The sequence below is a fragment of the Lissotriton helveticus genome, chromosome 2_1 (assembly GCF_964261635.1).
Source record: "Lissotriton helveticus chromosome 2_1, aLisHel1.1, whole genome shotgun sequence".
NCBI lineage: Eukaryota > Metazoa > Chordata > Amphibia > Caudata > Salamandridae > Lissotriton > Lissotriton helveticus.
This window is the reverse complement of record NC_136059.1, coordinates 6727233-6738884: the sequence shown is the minus strand read 5'-3', so window position 1 is coordinate 6738884 and position 11652 is coordinate 6727233.

Sequence of the window (11652 nt, the reverse complement as noted above, 5' to 3'; positions counted from 1 at the left end):
GACATGGCGGAGCCGCCAGACGTCCCAGAATTATCGTACGTCATTACACACAAAGACCCCAAAAAACTGTTGACTTATCTCTACAGCACAGCTAGATCCCATGGGGAACACCAGCTCATGAAAGCCCGCCTGGAGTGGCAGAGTGACCTGGGTATCACGCTGGACGACGCGACGTGGCGCTATTGCTGCGAAAACACGAAGCGCATTTCCCTTAATGGGAAACACCGGCTCATACATTTTAAATTCCTCCAAAGGGTGTATTACACCCCAGCACGGCTCCACCGATATGGACTGCGTCTGGAGGCACACTGTGAGCGCTGCCGGGCGGCGGACGCCGACTTCCTGCACCTGTCTTGGGGGTGCCCGGAGGTGCAGAAATTTTGGCGTGAAATATTTGCAGAGATGAGCAAAATACTGGAGGTAGACTTGGAGGTCGACCCGGGAATAGCGCTCATAGGTAACTCAAGGAAGCTCCCGGGGGCGATCCGCAGACTCACTGACATGGGGATGCTAATGGCCAGGAGAGTAGTAGCTCAGTGATGGATGCGAGGCTCCCTGCTGACTAAGGCCAGATGGGCCCGGGACATGCTGTACTGTAGCACACAGGCGGAGACGTACAGTGAACTGCTGCCCCCAAAAAGCCGCCCGAAAAACTTCTGGGCCCTGTACAGCACATACTTGCAGGAACAACAAGCTGACGATGCGAGTTCCACGGACGACACTTTACACGAATTGGTGGAAGACCGCCTGTGTGACACGACACAGGTCCCTGGCGTAAGCGAGGTGTGATATGGGCGGGGCTAGACGAGTTAGCAGGGGAGGGGTTGGAGGAGTGGGGGGATGACTGGAATGAGGGGTGCACCTGCGTGGGTTTACTAGGAACTTGATACACCTCACGTGGATACCTCTGAATGCTGCCCTGACGATAAGAAGGGGGACCAGACCTCCATCAGGGCCTAGCTACCAATGACCTTCCAGACATAATCAGAGGAGGAGCCGGGAGCGGGGAGGGCTATTGCAGACAAGGGCAACGTAATGCGGGGCGGGGAATTTCTTTGATGCTTTGGGGAAGGGTAAGGGGGTGGGTAGGTCAATGGGGGGAGTTCTGTGTTGTATGAGAGGGAGAAAAAGTTAAACTGCACATGAATATCGGCTGTTGTTAGCACTAATGAACAATCCTAGATACTGTGACCGCTGGTACTGTTTTACGCCGCCAGACCCTTGGGTTGTTGGCCACCAGGCTGTGTAAAAGGTAAAGTGGGGTGGACTGTAATACCTGTGACGCGGCCGGCCCAGGGGGGTTGTAGGCCAAGAGCTGTGTTAACTGAAATTACCATCTTTGTGCAATAAAAAAAAAGTTGCAAATTCTTTTAAAAAAGCAATTTGTTTAAATTCCAAAGGTGCCAAATGATGCTCATACATGCCCTTGAATCCTGATGGTGCAATGAGCAAGGGACTCACATCTGAGTATACCCTTCCATGCTTAGGGTGGACAAAATTATTTACAACAAGGGGTGGTGATGGACATTGCTCATTGCACCATCAGGATTCAAGCAAGCCGGGCCGAAGACGGCTGTAATGCCAGAAACTTGTTCCCATGATGCACTGGGCCAGGGACAGACTAATTTGCATACAGCCAGGTTCTGAAACTGGGATGGTGCAATGAGCTAAAAAACGGTGTTGGATCCAGCCCAGATCTCTTGACTGGGTGAGAGTATTCTGCTTAATTCAGAGACTCTGTCCCTCACCACCCCTTGTTGTAAATATTTTTGTCCACCCTAAGCGTGGAAAGGATATACTCAGACATGAGTCCCTTGCTCATTGCACCATCAGGATTCAAGCAAGCCGGGCCGAAGACGGCTGTAATGCCAGAAACCGGTCCCCGGAAGCTTGTTTCCTTCCCAGTGTAAGAATTGGCTTTTGTAGTCTGGTCTGCCCTGTTCCCATGATGCACTGGGCCAGGGACAGACTAATTTGCATACAGCCAGGTTCTGAAACTGGGATGGTGCAATGAGCTAAAAAACGGTGTTGGATCCAGCCCAGATCTCTTGACTGGGTGAGAGTATTCTGCTTAATTCAGAGACTCTGTCCCTCACCACCCCTTGTTGTAAATATTTTTGTCCACCCTAAGCGTGGAAGGGTATACTCAGACATGAGTCCCTTGCTCATTGCACCATCAGGATTCAAGCAAGCCGGGCCGAAGACGGCTGTAATGCCAGAAACCCATCCCCGGAAGCTTGTTTCCTTCCCAGTGTAAGAATTGGCTTTTGTAGTCTGGTCTGCCCTGTTCCCATGATGCACTGGGCCAGGGACAGACTAATTTGCATACAGCCAGGTTCTGAAACTTGGATGGTGCAATGAGCTAAAAAACGGTGTTGGATCCAGCCCAGATCTCTTGACTGGGTGAGAGTATTCTGCTTAATTCAGAGACTCTGTCCCTCACCACCCCTTGTTGTAAATATTTTTGTCCACCCTAAGCGTGGAAGGGTATACTCAGACATGAGTCCCTTGCTCATTGCACCATCAGGATTCAAGCAAGCCGGGCCGAAGACGGCTGTAATGCCAGAAACTGGTCCCCGGAAGCTTGTTTCCTTCCCAGTGTAAGAATTGGCTTTTGTAGTTTGGTCTGCCCTGTTCCCATGATGCACTGGGCCAGCGACAGACTCATTTGCATACAGCCAGGTTCTGAAACTGGGATGGTGCAATGAGCTAAAAAACGGTGTTGGATCCAGCCCAGATCTCTTGACTGGGTGAGAGTATTCTGCTTAATTCAGAGACTCTGTCCCTCACCACCCCTTGTTGTAAATATTTTTGTCCACCCTAAGCGTGGAAGGGTATACTCAGACATGAGTCCCTTGCTCATTGCACCATCAGGATTCAAGCAAGCCGGGCCGAAGACGGCTGTAATGCCAGAAACCGGTCCCCGGAAGCTTGTTTCCTTCCCAGTGTAAGAATTGGCTTTTGTAGTCTGGTCTGCCCTGTTCCCATGATGCACTGGGCCAGGGACAGACTAATTTGCATACAGCCAGGTTCTGAAACTGGGATGGTGCAATGAGCTAAAAAACGGTGTTGGATCCAGCCCAGATCTCTTGACTGGGTGAGAGTATTCTGCTTAATTCAGAGACTCTGACCCTCACCACCCATTGTTGTAAATATTTTTGTCCACCCTAAGCGTGGAAGGGTATACTCAAACATGAGTCCCTTGCTCATTGCACCATCAGGATTCAAGCAAGCCGGGCCGAAGACGGCTGTAATGCCAGAAACCGGTCCCCGGAAGCTTGTTTCCTTCCCAGTGTAAGAATTGGCTTTTGTAGTCTGGTCTGCCTTGTTCCCATGATGCACTGGGCCAGGGACAGACTAATTTGCATACAGCCAGGTTCTGAAACTGGGATGGTGCAATGAGCTAAAAAACGGTGTTGGATCCAGCCCAGATCTCTTGACTGGGTGAGAGTATTCTGCTTAATTCAGAGACTCTGTCCCTCACCACCCCTTGTTGTAAATATTTTTGTCCACCCTAAGCGTGGAAGGGTATACTCAGACATGAGTCCCTTGCTCATTGCACCATCAGGATTCAAGCAAGCCGGGCCGAAGACGGCTGTAATGCCAGAAACCGGTCCCCGGAAGCTTGTTTCCTTCCCAGTGTAAGAATTGGCTTTTGTAGTCTGGTCTGCCCTGTTCCCATGATGCACTGGGCCAGGGACAGACTAATTTGCATACAGCCAGGTTCTGAAACTGGGATGGTGCAATGAGCTAAAAAACGGTGTTGGATCCAGCCCAGATCTCTTGACTGGGTGAGAGTATTCTGCTTAATTCAGAGACTCTGTCCCTCACCACCCCTTGTTGTAAATATTTTTGTCCACCGTAAGCGTGGAAGGGTATACTCAGACATGAGTCCCTTGCTCATTGCACCATCAGGATTCAAGCAAGCCGGGCCGAAGACGGCTGTAATGCCAGAAACCGGTCCCCGGAAGCTTGTTTCCTTCCCAGTGTAAGAATTGGCTTTTGTAGTCTGGTCTGCCCTGTTCCCATGATGCACTGGGCCAGGGACAGACTAATTTGCATACAGCCAGGTTCTGAAACTGGGATGGTGCAATGAGCTAAAAAACGGTGTTGGATCTAGCCCAGATCTCTTGACTGGGTGAGAGTATTCTGCTTAATTCAGAGACTCTGTCCCTCACCACCCCTTGTTGTAAATATATACATGCCCTTAGGGCATGTATGTGCGCCATATGCCCCCAAATGTCATTTTAGGGGTGCAGCAGGGTGTTCTTGAGACACCTCTGCACCCTTGAAAAAATTCCTAATTTGCGATTAGCAAATTGCTAGTCGCAAATTGCCCCTTCATTCCTATGTGCCTCCTGGCCCATAGAAATGAATGGGTAATTTGCGATTAGCATTTTGCTTAGCATTTTGACACTTGGATGCAACCGGTAATCAATAAAGTGGCATTAGCAATGGCACTGGGATTTAACTGATGATCAATAAACTGGCATCAGCAATGGCACTGGGATGTAACTGGTGATCAATAAAGTGGGCATTAACAATGGCACTGCGATGTAACCAGTGATCACTAATTTGGGTATTAGGAATGGCACTGGGATCCAACCGGTGATCAATAAAGTGGCATTAGCAATGGCACTGGGATGTACCCAGTGATCAATAAAGTTGGCATTAGCAATGCCATTGAGATGTAACCGGTGATCAATAAAGTGAGCATTAACAATGGCACTGGGGTGTAACCGGTGATCACTAATTTGGGTATTAGCAATGGCACTGGGATGTAACTGGTGATCAATAAAGTGGCATTAGAAATGGCACTGGGATGTAGCAGGTGATCAATAGAGAAGCATTAGCAATGGCACTGGGATGTAACTGGTGATCAATAAAGTGGCATTAGCAATGGCACTGGGATGTAACTTGTGATCAATAAAGTGGCATTAGCAATGGCACTGGGAAGTAACCAGTGATCAATAAAGTGGCTTTAGAAATGACACTTGGATGCAACCAGTGATCAATAAAGGGGGTATTAACAATGGCACTGGGATGCAATTGTTAATCAATAAAGTGTCATTAACAATGGCACTGGGATGTAACCGGTGATCAATATAGTCGGTATGAGCAATGGCACTGGAATATAACCGGTGATCAATAAAGTGGGTATTATCAATGGCACTGGGATGTAACCAGTGATCAATAAAGTGGCATCAGCAATGGCACTGGGATGTAACCAGTGATCAATAAACTGGCACTAGCAATGGCACTGGGAAGTAACCTGTGATCAATAAAGTGGCATTAGCAATGGGACTGGGATGTTTCCGGTGATCATTAAAGTGGGCATTAGCAATGGCACTGGGATGTAACCAGTGATCAATAAAGTGGCATTAGCAATGGCAAAGGAATATAACCGGTGATCAATAAAGTGGGTATTATCAATGGCACTGGGATGTAACCGGGGATCAATAAAGTGGCATTAGCAATGGCACTGGGATTTAACCGGTGTTCAATAAAGTGGCATTAGCAATGACACTTGGATGTAACTGGTGATCAATAAAGTGGCATTAGCAATGGCACTGGGATAAAACCGGTGATCAATAAAGTACATATTAGCAACGGCACTGGGATATAACCAGTGATCAATAAACTGACATTAGCAATGGAACTGGGATGTAACCGGTTATAAATAAAGTGGGTTTTTGCAATGGCACTGGGACGTAACCGGTGATCAATAAAGTGGCAATAGCAATTGCATGTAACCGGTGATCAATAAAGTGGGTATTAGCAATGCCACTGGGATGTAACCGGTGATCAATAAAGTGGCATTAGCAATGGCACTGGGATGTAACCGGTGATCAATAAAGTGGGAATTAGCAATGGCACTGGGATGTAAACAGTGATCAATAAAGTGGATATTAGCAATGTCACTGAGATGTAACCGGTGATCAATAAAGTGGGTATCAGCAATGGCACTGGAATGTAACCGGTGATTAATAAAGTGGCATTAGCAATGGCACTTGGATGTAACCAGTGATCAATAAAGAGGCATTATCATTGGCACTGGGATGTAACCGGTGATCAATAAAGTGGGTATCAGCAATGGCACTGGAATGTAACCGGTGATCAATAAACTGCCATTAGCAATGGCACTGGGATGTAACTGGTGATCAGTAAAGTGGGTATTAGCAATAGCACTACGAAGTAACCAGTGATCAGTAAAGTGGGTATTAGCAATGGCACTGGGATGTAACCGGTGATCAATAAAGTGGCATTAGCAATGGCACTGGGATGTAACCAGAGATCAATAAAGTGGGTATTAGCAATGACACTGGGATGTAACGGAGATCAATAAAGTGGGTATTAGCAATGGCACTGGGATGTAACTGGTGATCAATAAACTGGTATTAGCAATGGCACTGGGATGTAACCTGTGATCAATAAATTGGCATTAGCAATGGCACTGTGATGTAATCGGTTATAAATAAAGTGGATTTTTTCAATGGCACTGGGATGTAACCGGTGATCAATAAAGTGGCATTAGCAATTGCATGTAACCGGTGATCAATAAAGTGTTAATTAGCAATGCCACTCGGATTTAACCGGTGATCAATAAAGTAAGCATTAGCAATGGCACTGGGATGTAACCGGTGATCAATCAAGTGGATATTATCAATGTCACTGAGATGTAACCAGTGATCAATAAAGTGGGTCTTAGCAATGGCAATGGAATGTAACGGGTTATTAATAAAGTGGTATTAGCAATGGCACTGGGATGTAACCGGTGATCAATAAACTGGCATTAGCAATGGTACTGGGATGTAACCGGTGATCAATAAAGTAGGTATTAGCAATGGCACTGGGATGTAGCCAGTGATCAATAAACTGGCATTAGCAATGGCACTGGGATATAATCAGTGATAAATGAAGTGGGTTTTCACAATGTCACTGGGATATAACCGGTGATCAATAAAGTGGCTTTAGCAATGGCATGTAAATTGTGATCAATAAAGTGGTTATTAGCGGGGGCGTGGCTAGCTGTGCCGCGGAATGGCCGCTCTTTAGGCGAGCTCTGCTGGCCGAGGCCCTATTCATCGATGATCCGCACATACTAAGGCGCTGAAACTCTGCAATTCCCATTGCCCAGCAATCGCTATAGAAGCGGTCATTGCAGCTGGAAATTCTGCTATTTAATATCGCCTGCCGGCCGAGTTTGCTGCCATCTCGGCCCGCGACCGAACACTACTGCGGCGCCTTGGAGCTCCGTTGCGGCCACCCCTTCTACTCAAGACCAGTGCTGTGGTGGAGGCCTGGGGGCGCAGCCTGCGCTGTTGGTGGCACCCACCTGTGGCGGTCTCTGAAGCCGGGGAGCTGCGGACATTCCCGCCTACTGGACTTGACCCGGACACCTGCTGGACATCCCAGCTCCTTCGTGGTGTAAGCGGTGTGCCGGGGGCCGGTTTGGGTCAGACGCACAGTGTTGCAGTGCGTGGGCCGTCCCGGCACTGAAAGACATCACCGACGCTGAGGCCTGTGGTACCTGCGCTGTTTGAAGGTGAGGTGCAGGGGCTAAAACGGGGATGACTCCCTCCTGGTCTGGCCAAGTGATCGTTTTGGGAGCTATTCGTGGAAGGTGACATAGTCACTAGCCCATCGGCCGCCATCTTGTAAAGGATGCCCACGCTTACATTTTCATGCCGCATTGCCCTGAACTGCTGCCGATCCTACTATCACTGGAAGAATGCAATCCCTGATGGTGCAGTGACACGAGAGGGATGTGGAGTTCTGTGCAGGCCACTGCTTCATCATTGTCTGTCCTCTGCTTTTGCCCGGTCGCCATTTTGGGTGCCTGGATGTACCTGTAAAATTGAGTGATTTGGAGGCCAGGGGAATCCTGGAGCAGCTGAGCTGTGCCTGCCCGCCGCTTTGCTTTCACATGCTCTCTTAGCTCCTGCTGGATTGGCGCTTTGGCACACATCTTAGCTGGAGTGCTGTCGGAGAGCAGCGTTGGGTCCCCACTTCTGCGGCATTCCTGAGCTGTGCTCTCTGTTGGGTGATACCTGGCACATTGGGGCTCGTCCCGGCCGTGTGTAGGCCATGCTCGGTGCCTGCGGCGTGAAAGCCTCCATTTCATACTTGACGTGGCCCAGAACTATTTGATTTTTGGGCTGCTGACTTTCGTTTGCTCCTCCAGGATTAACAGAGGTGACGGCTAGTTATGGGCAAGCCGGATACCAAGCAGCCTAAGATCAGCTTTGAGCAGCGCTGGTCCACAAGGCATATGGAGTCGGACTTGGAATCGTCTACGTGAGGTGCGGCTGGAGGACATGAAGGTGGCCAGGGTGAAGACATGCGCATGCTTGTGTTGGAAATGCGATCCAGTCTCCGCACCATCGATGCTAAATTGGACACTTTGACATCCCATATGGAATCAGTGAGAGCGCAGGTGGTGGTCCATGAACATCGGCTGGACGTTCTCGAAAATTAGCACTGTGATCTCCATGACTTCCAGGTGGAAATTAAAGGCCAAATATCGCAGATGGATCGTCTCCTGTCCGTGATTAGAGCCAAAAATGAGGATTTGGAAGGCAGATCGTGCCGGAACAACCTACGTATGTAAATGTATTGCGACTTATATAGCGCACGTATCACCCGAAGGTATCAAGGCGCTTGCTTAGGGAACCCGTCCTGGTATTCCCCTGTGAGATACCCCGGCAGGGTATCCACAAGGTGAAAGCCAGGCATCCCACCACGAGGGGCCGTAGTGGAGATTAAGCAAGCTATTGCCCAGAGTCGCAGAGTGTGACCCCGTGAGTCGAGTAGGCACCGGAGCGAGAATTGTCGAGTCCTTGGAATTTTGAGCCCGAGACCCGCCGAGGCAGGGAATCGAACCCTGGTCCACAGCCAATCTCAGATTCCGGGTCTGCCGCCTCTAACCACTGAGCCACGCTTCTCCACGTATCACTGGAATCCTGGAAACGAGGGCAATTACAAAGATGGAGGTGTACGTGTCTGATCTATTGCGAGACCTTTTTGCTATACACCTCTCGCCGGTGTTTGTGGTGGAAAGGGCCCATCTTACTTTGGCCAAGCCACTTGTCGGAGCCCCTCCACGACCAATAATGGCAAGGCTTTTGAACTATCAGGACAGTGATGTGATTCTAGGCCAAGCTCGTTCTATGGGGCAGATAACACACCAGGGCAATCAGATCGCCTTCTATCCGGACTTCACCCACGCGGTACAGGCTGCCAGACGCGAATTCCTACCAGCGAAAAAGATCCTCCTCCCGTATTCCCTCCTCTACCCTGCAAAACTCAAAGTGTCACATGAGGGCTCTGCTCACTTCTTCACAGATGCCAAGTCAGCCTTGCTAAACATGTGTGCGGCAGATGTGGCAAATCCAGTCCTAGATCCGACGTTACCTCCTCCCAACAGCTAAGTGACAATGACTGATGATGCAACAATCTGCTGCGGTGTACTGTCCCTGCACTGTTGCCGCCATTTCTTCTTTCTATATTAGCACTGTTGTTTATGCTTGGTTGCGATTTGAGTATTATTTGACCTTCCATGCTTTTATAAGGCTTGTATTGCAGGGCATGCTATGTTGTCGCAAACTTAAGATCTATGGACTTTATCATCACAGCTAGTACTTACTGCTGTCGACTACCGCTGTGCATTTACATTCGCACTTGTTTTCCTTGTTGGGGCAATTGTCTTGCTATGTTGTTCTTGGGGGAACGGGTTGGAGGTGGGAGTGGGCGGTGTATTATCTGATTGTAACGACACGCTCATTTATATTCCTACTGCCCCTTATTGTTACGCCTCTTTATTCTCCAACCTTACCTTATTGCAGGCCTCGCCTCTTATAGTATCTTGGCTACCCTGTTACGGTAGGATAGTTGGCCGGCTCGCTCTTGTCCCCATGGGAAATTTCCCTTTAGAATGCTATGTTGTGTAATGGGGGGGTTCTGCTTCAACCTAATTGGGGGCGTTGATGTGGGTGGGGGGGCGGACAGGGGGAAAGGGTTTTTATTTCTTTTGTGCATTGTTCAAAATCAAAATGTTAATCGCAACTGCACTAGAACCACACACATGCAGGTCCAGGAGTAGCATTACTTTGCACGCAGTTTTGTGGCCACGCACGAGACACGTGAGAATTGCTTGACATGGAACATACGCGGTCTGAATGACTGTAGAAAAGTGAGGCTTGTGCTTGCATATCTCACTAGGCATAATATTGATCTCTGCCTCTTACAGGAGACACACTGTTGAAAATAGAAACCTTCTCAGGGGTCCCACTGATACTTGGTCCTTTTAAACCAACAAAGAAGAAATTGGCACAGAAGCTGAAATATAAAAAGAAAATCTTTATTAACCTCAAAGGAGGGAGACTAAGTCACACAGAAGCCTTAGCAACTGAATGAGGCAGTCTGAGGAGTACAGAAAACAGAGGCCTTATATATGCTGAGGGTTACATAGTCAGCATAAGACCAAGGGGCAGTCCTGGCACATGTAAGCATGCAAAAATGACTAATATGGGCATGCAAGATCCGCTTGCTCAACAAAGTGGGAGGAGCTGACAGTTGCTAATTCTGATGAACACATCCTGACGTTTACAGCCTAGAAACAGTTGCAAGGACAGCTGCAAGCTCAACTGAGCATGTGCAAAGGTGGAAGATGCTAAATATAGTTTGAATCTAGGCAGATTACAAGAGCAGTCAACACTGAGGGAGGACAGAGCACATGGCGAGCATGTGGCAGCACATGGCAAACAAGATGGCTGCCAGAAATACAAAATGGCTTTCAGCTCATGCTAACAAATCCCTCCAATATTTAACAGATAGTCCTTTTAGCATGAGCTAAAGACATTCCTATGATCCAGTAGGAACATTAAAAAATATTTGCACATTAATTTTCATAAATTTATCAATATCCTAATTCATTGCTTGATGGGCATTTTACATTCTAAACATTTCATTAAGCGGGTACATGTAAGGTATAAGCAGGAATACAAAGAGAACGGAGCATCGGGTCATAATTAACATACAGACAGTAGGAGAGAGTAAGGACCACTATCACACACAGAATTATCATTTTTCTAGTCCTGAGCAAAAGCAAATCCTAAAACCATCTAGTAAACATTTTCAGGGCTGCTCCAAGGGACCAGGAGGACCACACAGGGCCATAAGAATTAGGACGAAGAGCTGCAAAGGGCTGTTCCTCCTTAAAAACGGGACATCAAAGTGGTACATTAGTGACAAGAAAAAGAAGAAGTCCTTGGGGAAATTGAAGCCGCTGTACTACCAACCAGAGGGGAGTCTTCTCCCTGTGTCCGTTTGAGCCTCACAGGCAGGCTCTTTTTGTTTCCACGGTGGAGCTGCACAACTCGCAACTTAAGAACCACAGCCCAGTTTCAAGGGAAAAGTCTCTTCTTTCAGGATAGGGCAGTCACCCACCAGGCAAATGCTCTTAGCAATCCTCTCCAGTGTCTCAGGCAGTGCACCAGTTTTCTTCACTTCAATCTAATAGGCACCAGAGACACAGCACCTGTACCCTAATCTCAAGTCCTTCCCTAACTCCTGTATTGCTCTGCTGGCGCACCTCTCATTCGTTGGGGCCAAACATTGCATCTAGTGTGCTCAGGCAACTATTGACCAACA